The sequence below is a fragment of the Phalangium opilio genome, unplaced genomic scaffold (genome assembly GCF_054372755.1).
Source record: "Phalangium opilio isolate 3A_F unplaced genomic scaffold, DU_Popi_V2 ptg000246l_1, whole genome shotgun sequence".
NCBI classification, from domain to species: domain Eukaryota; kingdom Metazoa; phylum Arthropoda; class Arachnida; order Opiliones; family Phalangiidae; genus Phalangium; species Phalangium opilio.
In genome coordinates, this window is record NW_028324225.1 from 4,453,919 (window position 1) to 4,469,999 (window position 16,081).

Consider the following 16,081-nt stretch of genomic DNA (forward strand, 5'->3'; position numbering starts at 1 on the left):
GGAATGACCGTTGGAATGACTGTTTTCCGCTCTCTTGAAATGACCTTGACCTTCATGTTTTGCTGGCTTCACCTCTTGGTTGGGTGTAGATGGCCGTCTTGATTTGTGATGTCTTGTCTTTCTGGAGAGTATGGATATCGCATTTATCTTCTCAGCTCCATCTGCGTACTGCTGGCTCCTCATGGTACTAACATTTTGTGTCGCTTGTTCCATTGTCTGTGCGATGGCAACAGCTTTAGTTAGTGTTAGCTTTTCTTCTGCTAACAGCCTTTTCTGCAGTGAATCGTCCTTGCATCCGCACACCAGTCGATCTCTAAGCATGTCGTCTAATGAGTTGCCGTACATACAAAATTCGCTCATTCTTCTGAGTTCGGAGATGTATTTTGCTATCGTTTCTCCTTGTTGTCGGTCTCTCGAGTTGAACTTATAACGCTCGACGATTTCTGATGGTATAGGATTAAAGTAGTCGTTTAACGCTTTGACTAATTCGGCGTAGGTCTTGTCGGTTGGTTTGGCAGGTCCCACGATATTGCGCAACGTAGCGTACGTTGAGGCTCCAATGACGGTGAGCAACATCGCCCGTTTCTTGTTTTCCTCGGTTACATCATGAGCAATGAAATACTGCCCCAGCCTTTCTGCGTACAGGGTCCAGGACTCGGATCTTTCTTCGAAGGTTCCGAATTGTGCGGTAAGAGACATGTTGTGTTTGTCTTCTTCTGCTCCGTCAGCTGGTACTCCTTTTAGCGGCGGTGATTATAGTCGAGGATCTTCGTTGTGCAAGGGGTTATCGGGATCTCGCCTCCGTCGCCATTATGTTGTGTTCATTACTATAGGAGTTACTTATATGTACATGACACTACACGGTTAAAAGTCAAGGTATAAGTTTTAATGGTATTTACAATGATTACATAGAATATTACGAGAGGCGCGATTACAATCCTTCTGCCGGTTGATTACCCGACAGGCGTTTATATACCAGTCCTTATCATGTTTACAGTGATAGATAAGGTAGGCCTAGTAGGTCAGTTAGTTTTTTATTACATCGAAACATAACAATATGTTAGTTTGTTCATACAATTATCATGTAAGCAGAGTGGCGCAGTGGAAGCGTGCTGGGCCCATAACCCAGAGGTCCGTGGATCGAAATCACGCTCTGCTAAATTAATGCAAAATAGCACTTGCTATTTTGATATATGTTAGTTTGTTCATACAATTATCATGTAAGCAGAGTGGAGCAGTGGAAGCTTGCTGGGCCCATAACCCAGAGGTCCGTGGATCGAAATCACGCTCTGCTAAATTAATGCAAAATAGCACTTGCTATTTTGATATATGTTAGTTTGTTCATACAATTATCATGTAAGCAGAGTGGCGCAGTGGAAGCGTGCTGGATCCATAACCCAGAGGTCCGTGGATCGAAACTACGCTTGCTAAATTTATGCAAAATATCACTTGCTATTTTGATATATGTTAGTTTGTTCATACAATTATCATGTAAGCAGAGTGGCGCAGTGGAAGCGTGCTGGGCCCATAACCCAGAGGTCCGTGGATCGAACCCACGCTCTGCTAAATTAATGCAAAATAGCACTTGCTATTTTGTATATGTTAGTTTGTTCATACAATTATCATGTAAGCAGAGTGGCGCAGTGGAAGCGTGCTGGGCCCATAACCCAGACGTCCGTGGATCGAAACCACGCTCTGCTAAATTAGCTAAAAATAGCACTTGGTATTTTTTAAATATGATAGTTTGTTCATACAATGATAATGTAAGCAGAGTGGCGCAGTGGAAGCGTGCTGGGCCCATAACCCAGAGGTCCGTGGATCGAAACTACGCTCTGCTAAATTTATGCAAAATATCACTTGCTATTTTGATATATGTAAGTTTGTTCATACAATTATCATGTAAGCAGAGTGGCGCAGTGGAAGCGTGCTGGGCCCATAACCCAGAGGTCCGTGGATCGAACCCACGCTCTGCTAAATTAATGCAAAATAGCACTTGCTATTTATATATGTTAGTTTGTTCATACAATGATCATGTAAGCAGAGTGGCGCAGTGGAAGCCTGCTGGGCCCATAACCCAGATGTCCGTGGATCGAAACTACGCTCTGCTAAATTAATGCAAAATAGCACTTGCTATTTTATATATGTTAGTTTGTTCATACAATGATCATGTAAGCAGAGTGGCGCAGTGGAAGCCTGCTGGGCCCATAACCCAGATGTCCGTGGATCGAAACTACGCTCTGCTAAATTTATGCAAAATATCACTTGCTATTTTGATATATGTTAGTTTGTTCATACAATTATCATGTAAGCAGAGTGGCGCAGTGGAAGCTGGCTGGGCCCATAACCCAGAGGTCCGTGGATCGAACCCACGCTCTGCTAAATTAATGCAAAATAGCACTTGCTATTTTATATATGTTAGTTTGTTCATACAACGATCATGTAAGCAGAGTGGCGCAGTGGAAGCCTGTTGGGCCCATAACCCAGATGTCCGTGGATCGAAACTACGCTCTGCTAAGTTTATGCAAAATATCACTTGCTATTTTGATATATGTTAGCTTGTTCATACAATTATCATGTAAGCAGAGTGGCGCAGTGGAAGCGTGCTAGGTTCATAACCCAGAGGTCCGTGGATAGAAACTACGCTCTGCTAAATTTATGCAAAATATCACTTGCTATTTTGATATATGTTAGTTTGTTCATACAATTATCATGTAAGCAGAGTGGCGCAGTGGAAGCGTGCTGGGCCCATAAACCAGAGGTCCGTGGATCGAAACTACGCTCTGCTAAATTTATGCAAAATATCACTTGCTATTTTGATATATGTTAGTTTGTTCATACAATTATCATGTAAGCAGAGTGGCGCGGTGGAAGCGTGCTGGGCCCATAACCCAGAGGTCCGTGGATCGAACCCACGCTCTGCTAAATTAATGAAAAATAGCACTTGCTATTTTATATATGTTAGTTTGTTCATACAATGATCATGTAAGCAGAGTGGCGCAGTGGAAGCCTGCTGGGCCCATAACCCAGATGTCCGTGGATCGAAACTACGCTCTGCTAAATTTATGCAAAATATCACTTGCTATTTTGTATATGTTAGTTTGTTCATACAATTATCATGTAAGCAGAGTGGCGCAGTGGAAGCGTGCTGGGCCCATAACCCAGACGTCCGTGGATCGAAACCACGCTCTGCTATATTAGCTAAAAATAGCACTTGCTATTTCATATATGCTAGTTTGTTCATACAATGGTCATGTAAGCAGAGTGGCGCAGTGGAAGCGTGCTGGGCCCATAACCCAGAGGTCCGTGGATCGAAATCACGCTCTGCTAAATTAATGCAAAATAGCACTTGCTATTTTGATATATGTTAGTTTGTTCATACAATTATCATGTAAGCAGAGTGGAGCAGTGGAAGCTTGCTGGGCCCATAACCCAGAGGTCCGTGGATCGAAATCACGCTCTGCTAAATTAATGCAAAATAGCACTTGCTATTTTGATATATGTTAGTTTGTTCATACAATTATCATGTAAGCAGAGTGGCGCAGTGGAAGCGTGCTGGATCCATAACCCAGAGGTCCGTGGATCGAAACTACGCTTGCTAAATTTATGCAAAATATCACTTGCTATTTTGATATATGTTAGTTTGTTCATACAATTATCATGTAAGCAGAGTGGCGCAGTGGAAGCGTGCTGGGCCCATAACCCAGAGGTCCGTGGATCGAACCCACGCTCTGCTAAATTAATGCAAAATAGCACTTGCTATTTTGTATATGTTAGTTTGTTCATACAATTATCATGTAAGCAGAGTGGCGCAGTGGAAGCGTGCTGGGCCCATAACCCAGACGTCCGTGGATCGAAACCACGCTCTGCTAAATTAGCTAAAAATAGCACTTGGTATTTTTTAAATATGATAGTTTGTTCATACAATGATAATGTAAGCAGAGTGGCGCAGTGGAAGCGTGCTGGGCCCATAACCCAGAGGTCCGTGGATCGAAACTACGCTCTGCTAAATTTATGCAAAATATCACTTGCTATTTTGATATATGTAAGTTTGTTCATACAATTATCATGTAAGCAGAGTGGCGCAGTGGAAGCGTGCTGGGCCCATAACCCAGAGGTCCGTGGATCGAACCCACGCTCTGCTAAATTAATGCAAAATAGCACTTGCTATTTATATATGTTAGTTTGTTCATACAATGATCATGTAAGCAGAGTGGCGCAGTGGAAGCCTGCTGGGCCCATAACCCAGATGTCCGTGGATCGAAACTACGCTCTGCTAAATTAATGCAAAATAGCACTTGCTATTTTATATATGTTAGTTTGTTCATACAATGATCATGTAAGCAGAGTGGCGCAGTGGAAGCCTGCTGGGCCCATAACCCAGATGTCCGTGGATCGAAACTACGCTCTGCTAAATTTATGCAAAATATCACTTGCTATTTTGATATATGTTAGTTTGTTCATACAATTATCATGTAAGCAGAGTGGCGCAGTGGAAGCTGGCTGGGCCCATAACCCAGAGGTCCGTGGATCGAACCCACGCTCTGCTAAATTAATGCAAAATAGCACTTGCTATTTTATATATGTTAGTTTGTTCATACAACGATCATGTAAGCAGAGTGGCGCAGTGGAAGCCTGTTGGGCCCATAACCCAGATGTCCGTGGATCGAAACTACGCTCTGCTAAGTTTATGCAAAATATCACTTGCTATTTTGATATATGTTAGCTTGTTCATACAATTATCATGTAAGCAGAGTGGCGCAGTGGAAGCGTGCTAGGCCCATAACCCAGAGGTCCGTGGATAGAAACTACGCTCTGCTAAATTTATGCAAAATATCACTTGCTATTTTGATATATGTTAGTTTGTTCATACAATTATCATGTAAGCAGAGTGGCGCAGTGGAAGCGTGCTGGGCCCATAACCCAGAGGTCCGTGGATCGAACCCACGCTCTGCTAAATTAATGCAAAATAGCACTTGCTATTTTGTATATGTTAGTTTGTTCATACAATTATCATGTAAGCAGAGTGGCGCAGTGGAAGCGTGCTGGGCCCATAACCCAGACGTCCGTGGATCGAAACCACGCTCTGCTAAATTAGCTAAAAATAGCACTTGGTATTTTTTAAATATGATAGTTTGTTCATACAATGATAATGTAAGCAGAGTGGCGCAGTGGAAGCGTGCTGGGCCCATAACCCAGAGGTCCGTGGATCGAAACTACGCTCTGCTAAATTTATGCAAAATATCACTTGCTATTTTGATATATGTAAGTTTGTTCATACAATTATCATGTAAGCAGAGTGGCGCAGTGGAAGCGTGCTGGGCCCATAACCCAGAGGTCCGTGGATCGAACCCACGCTCTGCTAAATTAATGCAAAATAGCACTTGCTATTTATATATGTTAGTTTGTTCATACAATGATCATGTAAGCAGAGTGGCGCAGTGGAAGCCTGCTGGGCCCATAACCCAGATGTCCGTGGATCGAAACTACGCTCTGCTAAATTAATGCAAAATAGCACTTGCTATTTTATATATGTTAGTTTGTTCATACAATGATCATGTAAGCAGAGTGGCGCAGTGGAAGCCTGCTGGGCCCATAACCCAGATGTCCGTGGATCGAAACTACGCTCTGCTAAATTTATGCAAAATATCACTTGCTATTTTGATATATGTTAGTTTGTTCATACAATTATCATGTAAGCAGAGTGGCGCAGTGGAAGCTGGCTGGGCCCATAACCCAGAGGTCCGTGGATCGAACCCACGCTCTGCTAAATTAATGCAAAATAGCACTTGCTATTTTATATATGTTAGTTTGTTCATACAACGATCATGTAAGCAGAGTGGCGCAGTGGAAGCCTGTTGGGCCCATAACCCAGATGTCCGTGGATCGAAACTACGCTCTGCTAAGTTTATGCAAAATATCACTTGCTATTTTGATATATGTTAGCTTGTTCATACAATTATCATGTAAGCAGAGTGGCGCAGTGGAAGCGTGCTAGGCCCATAACCCAGAGGTCCGTGGATAGAAACTACGCTCTGCTAAATTTATGCAAAATATCACTTGCTATTTTGATATATGTTAGTTTGTTCATACAATTATCATGTAAGCAGAGTGGCGCAGTGGAAGCGTGCTGGGCCCATAAACCAGAGGTCCGTGGATCGAAACTACGCTCTGCTAAATTTATGCAAAATATCACTTGCTATTTTGATATATGTTAGTTTGTTCATACAATTATCATGTAAGCAGAGTGGCGCGGTGGAAGCGTGCTGGGCCCATAACCCAGAGGTCCGTGGATCGAACCCACGCTCTGCTAAATTAATGAAAAATAGCACTTGCTATTTTATATATGTTAGTTTGTTCATACAATGATCATGTAAGCAGAGTGGCGCAGTGGAAGCCTGCTGGGCCCATAACCCAGATGTCCGTGGATCGAAACTACGCTCTGCTAAATTTATGCAAAATATCACTTGCTATTTTGTATATGTTAGTTTGTTCATACAATTATCATGTAAGCAGAGTGGCGCAGTGGAAGCGTGCTGGGCCCATAACCCAGACGTCCGTGGATCGAAACCACGCTCTGCTATATTAGCTAAAAATAGCACTTGCTATTTCATATATGCTAGTTTGTTCATACAATGGTCATGTAAGCAGAGTGGCGCAGTGGAAGCCTGCTGGGCCCATAACCCAGACGTCCGTGGATCGAAACCACGCTCTGCTAAATTAATGCAAAATAGCACTTGCTTTTTTATATATGTTAGTTTGTTCATACAATGATCATGTAAGCAGAGTGGAGCAGTGGAAGCTTGCTGGGCCCATAACCCAGAGGTCCGTGGATCGAAATCACGCTCTGCTAAATTAATGCAAAATAGCACTTGCTATTTTGATATATGTTAGTTTGTTCATACAATTATCATGTAAGCAGAGTGGCGCAGTGGAAGCGTGCTGGATCCATAACCCAGAGGTCCGTGGATCGAAACTACGCTTGCTAAATTTATGCAAAATATCACTTGCTATTTTGATATATGTTAGTTTGTTCATACAATTATCATGTAAGCAGAGTGGCGCAGTGGAAGCGTGCTGGGCCCATAACCCAGAGGTCCGTGGATCGAACCCACGCTCTGCTAAATTAATGCAAAATAGCACTTGCTATTTTGTATATGTTAGTTTGTTCATACAATTATCATGTAAGCAGGGTGGCGCAGTGGAAGCGTGCTGGGCCCATAACCCAGACGTCCGTGGATCGAAACCACGCTCTGCTAAATTAGCTAAAAATAGCACTTGGTATTTTTTAAATATGATAGTTTGTTCATACAATGATAATGTAAGCAGAGTGGCGCAGTGGAAGCGTGCTGGGCCCATAACCCAGAGGTCCGTGGATCGAAACTACGCTCTGCTGAATTTATGCAAAATATCACTTGCTATTTTGATATATGTAAGTTTGTTCATACAATTATCATGTAAGCAGAGTGGCGCAGTGGAAGCGTGCTGGGCCCATAACCCAGAGGTCCGTGGATCGAACCCACGCTCTGCTAAATTAATGCAAAATAGCACTTGCTATTTATATATGTTAGTTTGTTCATACAATGATCATGTAAGCAGAGTGGCGCAGTGGAAGCCTGCTGGGCCCATAACCCAGATGTCCGTGGATCGAAACTACGCTCTGCTAAATTTATGCAAAATATCACTTGCTATTTTGTATATGTTAGTTTGTTCATACAATTATCATGTAAGCAGAGTGGCGCAGTGGAAGCGTGCTGGGCCCATAACCCAGACGTCCAAGGATCGAAACCACGCTCTGCTAAATTAGCTAAAAATAGCACTTGCTATTTTTTAAATATGATAGTTTGTTCATACAATGATAATGTAAGCAGAGTGGCGCAGTGGAAGCGTGCTGGGCCCATAACCCAGAGGTCCGTGGATCGAAACTACGCTCTGCTAAATTTATGCAAAATATCACTTGCTATTTTGATATATGTTAGTTTGTTCATACAATGATCATGTAAGCAGAGTGGCGCAGTGGAAGCTTGCTGGGCCCATAACCCAGAGGTCCGTGGATCGAAATCACGCTCTGCTAAATTAATGCAAAATAGCACTTGCTATTTTGATATATGTTAGTTTGTTCATACAATTACCATGTAATCAGAGTGGCGCAGTGGAAGCGTGCTGGGCCCATAACCCAGAGGTCCGTGGATCGAACCCACGCTCTGCTAAATTAATGCAAAATAGCACTTGCTATTTTGTATATGTTAGTTTGTTTATACAATTATCATGTAAGCAGAGTGGCGCAGTGGAAGCGTGCTGGGCCCATAACCCAGACGTCCGTGGATCGAAACCACGCTCTGCTAAATTAGCTAAAAATGGCACTTGCTATTTTATATATGTTAGTTTGTTCATACAATGATCATGTAAGCAGAGTGGCGCAAGGGAAGCCTGCTGGGCCCATAACCCAGAGGTCCGTGGATCGAAACCACGCTCTGCTAAATTAATGCAAAATAGCACTTGCTTTTTTATATATGTTAGTTTGTTCATACAATGATCATGTAAGCAGAGTGGCGCAGTGGAAGCTTGCTGGGCCCATAACCCAGAGGTCCGTGGATCGAAATCACGCTCTGCTAAATTAATGCAAAATAGCACTTGCGATTTTGATATATGTTAGTTTGTTCATACAATTACCATGTAATCAGAGTGGCGCAGTGGAAGCGTGCTGGGCCCATAACCCAGAGGTCCGTGGATCGAACCCACGCTCTGCTAAATTAATGCAAAATAGCACTTGCTATTTTGTATATGTTAGTTTGTTTATATAATTATCATGTAAGCAGAGTGGCGCAGTGGAAGCGTGCTGGGCCCATAACCCAGACGTCCGTGGATCGAAACCACGCTCTGCTAAATTAGCTAAAAATGGCACTTGCTATTTTATATATGTTAGTTTGTTCATACAATGATCATGTAAGCAGAGTGGCGCAAGGGAAGCCTGCTGGGCCCATAACCCAGAGGTCCGTGGATCGAAACCACGCTCTGCTAAATTAATGCAAAATAGCACTTGCTTTTTTATATATGTTAGTTTGTTCATACAATGATCATGTAAGCAGAGTGGCGCAATGGAAGCTTGCTGGGCCCATAACCCAGAGGTCCGTGGATCGAAATCACGCTCTGCTAAACTAATGCAAAATAGCACTTGCTATTTTGATATATGTTAGTTTGTTCATACAATTATCATGTAAGCAGAGTGGCGCAGTGGAAGCGTGCTGGATCCATAACCCAGAGGTCCGTGGATCGAAACTACGCTCTGCTAAATTTATGCAAAATATCACTTGCTATTTTGATATATGTTAGTTTGTTCATACAATTATCATGTAAGCAGAGTGGCGCAGTGGAAGCGTGCTGGGCCCATAACCCAGAGGTCCGTGGATCGAAACTACGCTCTGTTAAATTTATGCAAAATATCACTTGCTATTTTGATATATGTTAGTTTGTTCATACAATTATCATGTAAGCAGAGTGGCGCAGTGGAAGCGTGCTGGGCCCATAACCCAGAGGTCCGTGGATCGAACCCACGCTCTGCTAAATTAATGCAAAATAGCACTTGCTATTTTATATATGTTAGTTTGTTCATACAATGATCATGTAAGCAGAGTGGCGCAGTGGAAGCCTGCTGGGCCCATAACCCAGATGTCCGTGGATCGAAACTACGCTCTGCTAAATTTATGCAAAATATCACTTGCTATTTTGATATATGTTAGTTTGTTCATACAATTATCATGTAAGCAGAGTGGCGCAGTGGAAGCTGGCTGGGCCCATAGCCCAGAGGTCCGTGGATCGAACCCACGCTCTGCTAAATTAATGCAAAATAGCACTTGCTATTTTATATATGTTAGTTTGTTCATACAATGATCATGTAAGCAGAGTGGCGCAGTGGAAGCCTGCTGGGCCCATAACCCAGATGTCCGTGGATCGAAACTACGCTCTGCTAAATTTATGCAAAATATCACTTGCTATTTTGATATATGTTAGTTTGTTCATACAATTATCATGTAAGCAGAGTGGCGCAGTGGAAGCGTGCTGGGCCCATAACCCAGAGGTCCGTGGATCGAAACTACGCTCTGCTAAATTTATGCAAAATATCACTTGCTATTTTGATATATGTTAGTTTGTTCATACAATTATCATGTAAGCAGAGTGGCGCAGTGGAAGCGTGCTGGGCCCATAACCCAGACGTCCGTGGATCGAAACCACGCTCTGCTAAATTAGCTAAAAATAGCACTTGGTATTTTTTAAATATGATAGTTTGTTCATACAATGATAATGTAAGCAGAGTGGCGCAGTGGAAGCGTGCTGGGCCCATAACCCAGAGGTCCGTGGATCGAAACTACGCTCTGCTAAATTTATGCAAAATATCACTTGCTATTTTGATATATGTAAGTTTGTTCATACAATTATCATGTAAGCAGAGTGGCGCAGTGGAAGCGTGCTGGGCCCATAACCCAGAGGTCCGTGGATCGAACCCACGCTCTGCTAAATTAATGCAAAATAGCACTTGCTATTTATATATGTTAGTTTGTTCATACAATGATCATGCAAGCAGAGTGGCGCAGTGGAAGCCTGCTGGGCCCATAACCCAGATGTCCGTGGATCGAAACTACGCTCTGCTAAATTTATGCAAAATATCACTTGCTATTTTGTATATGTTAGTTTGTTCATACAATTATCATGTAAGCAGAGTGGCGCAGTGGAAGCGTGCTGGGCCCATAACCCAGACGTCCAAGGATCGAAACCACGCTCTGCTAAATTAGCTAAAAATAGCACTTGCTATTTTTTAAATATGATAGTTTGTTCATACAATGATAATGTAAGCAGAGTGGCGCAGTGGAAGCGTGCTGGGCCCATAACCCAGAGGTCCGTGGATCGAAACTACGCTCTGCTAAATTTATGCAAAATATCACTTGCTATTTTGATATATGTTAGTTTGTTCATACAATGATCATGTAAGCAGAGTGGCGCAGTGGAAGCTTGCTGGGCCCATAACCCAGAGGTCCGTGGATCGAAATCACGCTCTGCTAAATTAATGCAAAATAGCACTTGCTATTTTGATATATGTTAGTTTGTTCATACAATTACCATGTAATCAGAGTGGCGCAGTGGAAGCGTGCTGGGCCCATAACCCAGAGGTCCGTGGATCGAACCCACGCTCTGCTAAATTAATGCAAAATAGCACTTGCTATTTTGTATATGTTAGTTTGTTTATACAATTATCATGTAAGCAGAGTGGCGCAGTGGAAGCGTGCTGGGCCCATAACCCAGACGTCCGTGGATCGAAACCACGCTCTGCTAAATTGGCTAAAAATGGCACTTGCTATTTTATATATGTTAGTTTGTTCATACAATGATCATGTAAGCAGAGTGGCGCAAGGGAAGCCTGCTGGGCCCATAACCCAGAGGTCCGTGGATCGAAACCACGCTCTGCTAAATTAATGCAAAATAGCACTTGCTTTTTTATATATGTTAGTTTGTTCATACAATGATCATGTAAGCAGAGTGGCGCAGTGGAAGCTTGCTGGGCCCATAACCCAGAGGTCCGTGGATCGAAATCACGCTCTGCTAAATTAATGCAAAATAGCACTTGCTATTTTGATATATGTTAGTTTGTTCATACAATTACCATGTAATCAGAGTGGCGCAGTGGAAGCGTGCTGGGCCCATAACCCAGAGGTCCGTGGATCGAACCCACGCTCTGCTAAATTAATGCAAAATAGCACTTGCTATTTTGTATATGTTAGTTTGTTTATACAATTATCATGTAAGCAGAGTGGCGCAGTGGAAGCGTGCTGGGCCCATAACCCAGACGTCCGTGGATCGAAACCACGCTCTGCTAAATTAGCTAAAAATGGCACTTGCTATTTTATATATGTTAGTTTGTTCATACAATGATCATGTAAGCAGAGTGGCGCAAGGGAAGCCTGCTGGGCCCATAACCCAGAGGTCCGTGGATCGAAACCACGCTCTGCTAAATTAATGCAAAATAGCACTTGCTTTTTTATATATGTTAGTTTGTTCATACAATGATCATGTAAGCAGAGTGGCGCAGTGGAAGCTTGCTGGGCCCATAACCCAGAGGTCCGTGGATCGAAATCACGCTCTGCTAAACTAATGCAAAATAGCACTTGCTATTTTGATATATGTTAGTTTGTTCATACAATTATCATGTAAGCAGAGTGGCGCAGTGGAACCGTGCTGGATCCATAACCCAGAGGTCCGTGGATCGAAACTACGCTCTGCTAAATTTATGCAAAATATCACTTGCTATTTTGATATATGTTAGTTTGTTCATACAATTATCATGTAAGCAGAGTGGCGCAGTGGAAGCGTGCTGGGCCCATAACCCAGAGGTCCGTGGATCGAAACTACGCTCTGCTAAATTTATGCAAAATATCACTTGCTATTTTGATATATGTTAGTTTGTTCATACAATTATCATGTAAGCAGAGTGGCGCAGTGGAAGCGTGCTGGGCCCATAACCCAGAGGTCCGTGGATCGAACCCACGCTCTGCTAAATTAATGCAAAATAGCACTTGCTATTTTATATATGTTAGTCTGTTCATACAATGATCATGTAAGCAGAGTGGCGCAGTGGAAGCCTGCTGGGCCCATAACCCAGATGTCCGTGGATGGAAACTACGCTCTGCTAAATTTATGCAAAATATCACTTGCTATTTTGATATATGTTAGTTTGTTCATACAATTATCATGTTAGCAGAGTGGCGCAGTGGAAGCGTGCTGGGCCCATAACCCAGAGGTCCGTGGATCGAAACTACGCTCTGCTAAGTTTATGCAAAATATCACTTGCTATTTTGATATATGTTAGTTTGTTCATACAATTATCATGTAAGCAGAGTGGCGCAGTGGAAGCGTGCTGGGCCCATAACCCAGAGGTCCGTGGATCAAACCCACGCTCTGCTAAATTAATGCAAAATAGCACTTGCTATTTTATATATGTTAGTTTGTTCATACAATGACCATGTAAGCAGAGTGGCGCAGTGGAAGCCTGCTGGGCCCATAACCCAGATGTCCGTGGATCGAAACTACGCTCTGCTAAATTTATGCAAAATATCACTTGCTATTTTGTTATATGTTAGTTTGTTCATACACTTATCATGTAAGCAGAGTGGCGCAGTGGAAGCGTGCTGGGCCCATAACCCAGAGGTCCGTGGATCGAACCCACGCTCTGCTAAATTAATGCAAAATATCACTTGCTATTTTGTTATATGTTAGTTTGTTCATACACTTATCATGTAAGCAGAGTGGCCTAGTGGAAGCCTGCTGGGCCCATAACCCAGAAGTCCGTGGATCGAAACTACGCTCTGCTAAATTTATGCAAAATATCACTTGCTATTTTGTTATATGTTAGTTTGTTCATACACTTATCATGTAAGCAGAGTGGCCTAGTGGAAGCCTGCTGGGCCCATAACCCAGAAGTCCGTGGATCGAAACTACGCTCTGCTAAATTTATGCAAAATATCACTTGCTATTTTGTTATATGTTAGTTTGTTCATACACTTATCATGTAAGCAGAGTGGCGCAGTGGAAGCGTGCTGGGCCCATAACCCAGAGGTCCGTGGATCGAACCCACGCTCTGCTAAATTAATGCAAAATAGCACTTGCTATTTTATATATGTTAGTTTGTTCATACAATGATCATGTAAGCAGAGTGGCGCAGTGGAAGCCTGCTGGGCCCATAACCCAGATGTCCGTGGATCGAAACTACGCTCTGCTAAATTTATGCAAAATATCACTTGCTATTTTGTTATATGTTAGTTTGTTCATACAATGATCATGTAAGCAGAGTGGCGCAGTGGAAGCCTGCTTGGCCCATAACCCAGATGTCCGTGGATCGAAACTACGCTCTGCTAAATTTATGCAAAATATCACTTGCTATTTTGATATATGTTAGTTTGTTCATACAATTATCATGTAAGCAGAGTGGCGCAGTGGAAGCGTGCTGGGCCCATAACCCAGAGGTCCGTGGATCGAAACTACGCTCTGCTAAGTTTATGCAAAATATCACTTGCTATTTTGATATATGTTAGTTTGTTCATACAATTATCATGTAAGCAGAGTGGCGCAGTGGAAGCGTGCTGGGCCCATAACCCAGAGGTCCGTGGATCAAACCCACGCTCTGCTAAATTAATGCAAAATAGCACTTGCTATTTTATATATGTTAGTTTGTTCATACAATGATCATGTAAGCAGAGTGGCGCAGTGGAAGCCTGCTGGGCCCATAACCCAGATGTCCGTGGATCGAAACTACGCTCTGCTAAATTTATGCAAAATAGCACTTGCTATTTTATATATGTTAGTTTGTTCATACAATGATCATGTAAGCAGAGTGGCGCAGTGGAAGCCTGCTGGGCCCATAACCCAGATGTCCGTGGATCGAAACTACGCTCTGCTAAATTTATGCAAAATATCACTTGCTATTTTGATATATGTTAGTTTGTTCATACAATTATCATGTAAGCAGAGTGGCGCAGTGGAAGCTGGCTGGGCCCATAACCCAGAGGTCCGTGGATCGAAACCACGCTCTGCTAAATTAATGAAAAATAGCACTTGCTATTTTTTATAAATGATAGTTTGTTCATACAATGATCATGTAAGCAGAGTGGCGCAGTGGAAGCTTGCTGGGCCCATAACCCAGAGGTCCGTGGATCGAAACTACGCTCTGCTAAATTTATGCAAAATATCACTTGCTATTTTGATATATGTAAGTTTGTTCATACAATTATCATGTAAGCAGAGTGGCGCAGTGGAAGCGTGCTGGGCCCATAACCCAGAGGTCCGTGGATCGAACCCACGCTCTGCTAAATTAATGCAAAATAGCACTTGCTATTTATATATGTTAGTTTGTTCATACAATGATCATGTAAGCAGAGTGGCGCAGTGGAAGCCTGCTGGGCCCATAACCCAGATGTCCGTGGATCGAAACTACGCTCTGCTAAATTTATGCAAAATATCACTTGCTATTTTGTATATGTTAGTTTGTTCATACAATTATCATGTAAGCAGAGTGGCGCAGTGGAAGCGTGCTGGGCCCATAACCCAGACGTCCAAGGATCGAAACCACGCTCTGCTAAATTAGCTAAAAATAGCACTTGCTATTTTTTAAATATGATAGTTTGTTCATACAATGATAATGTAAGCAGAGTGGCGCAGTGGAAGCGTGCTGGGCCCATAACCCAGAGGTCCGTGGATCGAAACTACGCTCTGCTAAATTTATGCAAAATATCACTTGCTATTTTGATATATGTTAGTTTGTTCATACAATGATCATGTAAGCAGAGTGGCGCAGTGGAAGCTTGCTGGGCCCATAACCCAGAGGTCCGTGGATCGAAATCACGCTCTGCTAAATTAATGCAAAATAGCACTTGCTATTTTGATATATGTTAGTTTGTTCATACAATTACCATGTAATCAGAGTGGCGCAGTGGAAGCGTGCTGGGCCCATAACCCAGAGGTCCGTGGATCGAACCCACGCTCTGCTAAATTAATGCAAAATAGCACTTGCTATTTTGTATATGTTAGTTTGTTTATACAATTATCATGTAAGCAGAGTGGCGCAGTGGAAGCGTGCTGGGCCCATAACCCAGACGTCCGTGGATCGAAACCACGCTCTGCTAAATTAGCTAAAAATGGCACTTGCTATTTTATATATGTTAGTTTGTTCATACAATGATCATGTAAGCAGAGTGGCGCAAGGGAAGCCTGCTGGGCCCATAACCCAGAGGTCCGTGGATCGAAACCACGCTCTGCTAAATTAATGCAAAATAGCACTTGCTTTTTTATATATGTTAGTTTGTTCATACAATGATCATGTAAGCAGAGTGGCGCAGTGGAAGCTTGCTGGGCCCATAACCCAGAGGTCCGTGGATCGAAATCACGCTCTGCTAAATTAATGCAAAATAGCACTTGCGATTTTGATATATGTTAGTTTGTTCATACAATTACCATGTAATCAGAGTGGCGCAGTGGAAGCGTGCTGGGCCCATAACCCAGAGGTCCGTGGATCGAACCCACGCTCTGCTAAATTAATGCA

General features: G+C 42.8%; 16 non-coding genes across 16 annotated transcripts; all 16 read left to right on the top strand.

Annotated features, from left to right (window-relative positions):
* The first annotated feature begins 1,494 nt into the window (after positions 1–1,494).
* On the top strand, positions 1,495–1,566 carry TRNAM-CAU (transfer RNA methionine (anticodon CAU)). The gene has a single exon. It is a non-coding gene; the product is annotated as a tRNA-Met (tRNA).
* A 336-nt stretch (positions 1,567–1,902) lies between these two features.
* On the top strand, positions 1,903–1,974 carry TRNAM-CAU (transfer RNA methionine (anticodon CAU)). The gene has a single exon. It is a non-coding gene; the product is annotated as a tRNA-Met (tRNA).
* Positions 1,975–3,662: 1,688 nt separating this feature from the next.
* On the top strand, positions 3,663–3,734 carry TRNAM-CAU (transfer RNA methionine (anticodon CAU)). The gene has a single exon. It is a non-coding gene; the product is annotated as a tRNA-Met (tRNA).
* Positions 3,735–4,070: 336 nt separating this feature from the next.
* TRNAM-CAU (transfer RNA methionine (anticodon CAU)) lies at positions 4,071–4,142 on the top strand. Its single transcript has one exon. It is a non-coding gene; the product is annotated as a tRNA-Met (tRNA).
* Positions 4,143–4,882: 740 nt separating this feature from the next.
* Positions 4,883–4,954, top strand: TRNAM-CAU (transfer RNA methionine (anticodon CAU)). Its single transcript has one exon. It is a non-coding gene; the product is annotated as a tRNA-Met (tRNA).
* A 336-nt stretch (positions 4,955–5,290) lies between these two features.
* Positions 5,291–5,362, top strand: TRNAM-CAU (transfer RNA methionine (anticodon CAU)). Its single transcript has one exon. It is a non-coding gene; the product is annotated as a tRNA-Met (tRNA).
* A 1,687-nt stretch (positions 5,363–7,049) lies between these two features.
* TRNAM-CAU (transfer RNA methionine (anticodon CAU)) lies at positions 7,050–7,121 on the top strand. The gene has a single exon. It is a non-coding gene; the product is annotated as a tRNA-Met (tRNA).
* Positions 7,122–7,457: 336 nt separating this feature from the next.
* On the top strand, positions 7,458–7,529 carry TRNAM-CAU (transfer RNA methionine (anticodon CAU)). Its single transcript has one exon. It is a non-coding gene; the product is annotated as a tRNA-Met (tRNA).
* A 1,960-nt stretch (positions 7,530–9,489) lies between these two features.
* Positions 9,490–9,561, top strand: TRNAM-CAU (transfer RNA methionine (anticodon CAU)). The gene has a single exon. It is a non-coding gene; the product is annotated as a tRNA-Met (tRNA).
* Positions 9,562–10,440: 879 nt separating this feature from the next.
* TRNAM-CAU (transfer RNA methionine (anticodon CAU)) lies at positions 10,441–10,512 on the top strand. Its single transcript has one exon. It is a non-coding gene; the product is annotated as a tRNA-Met (tRNA).
* Positions 10,513–12,472: 1,960 nt separating this feature from the next.
* TRNAM-CAU (transfer RNA methionine (anticodon CAU)) lies at positions 12,473–12,544 on the top strand. The gene has a single exon. It is a non-coding gene; the product is annotated as a tRNA-Met (tRNA).
* A 335-nt stretch (positions 12,545–12,879) lies between these two features.
* On the top strand, positions 12,880–12,951 carry TRNAM-CAU (transfer RNA methionine (anticodon CAU)). The gene has a single exon. It is a non-coding gene; the product is annotated as a tRNA-Met (tRNA).
* A 199-nt stretch (positions 12,952–13,150) lies between these two features.
* On the top strand, positions 13,151–13,222 carry TRNAM-CAU (transfer RNA methionine (anticodon CAU)). The gene has a single exon. It is a non-coding gene; the product is annotated as a tRNA-Met (tRNA).
* Positions 13,223–13,558: 336 nt separating this feature from the next.
* Positions 13,559–13,630, top strand: TRNAM-CAU (transfer RNA methionine (anticodon CAU)). The gene has a single exon. It is a non-coding gene; the product is annotated as a tRNA-Met (tRNA).
* A 471-nt stretch (positions 13,631–14,101) lies between these two features.
* TRNAM-CAU (transfer RNA methionine (anticodon CAU)) lies at positions 14,102–14,173 on the top strand. The gene has a single exon. It is a non-coding gene; the product is annotated as a tRNA-Met (tRNA).
* Positions 14,174–14,780: 607 nt separating this feature from the next.
* TRNAM-CAU (transfer RNA methionine (anticodon CAU)) lies at positions 14,781–14,852 on the top strand. The gene has a single exon. It is a non-coding gene; the product is annotated as a tRNA-Met (tRNA).
* The last annotated feature ends 1,229 nt before the right edge of the window (positions 14,853–16,081 follow it).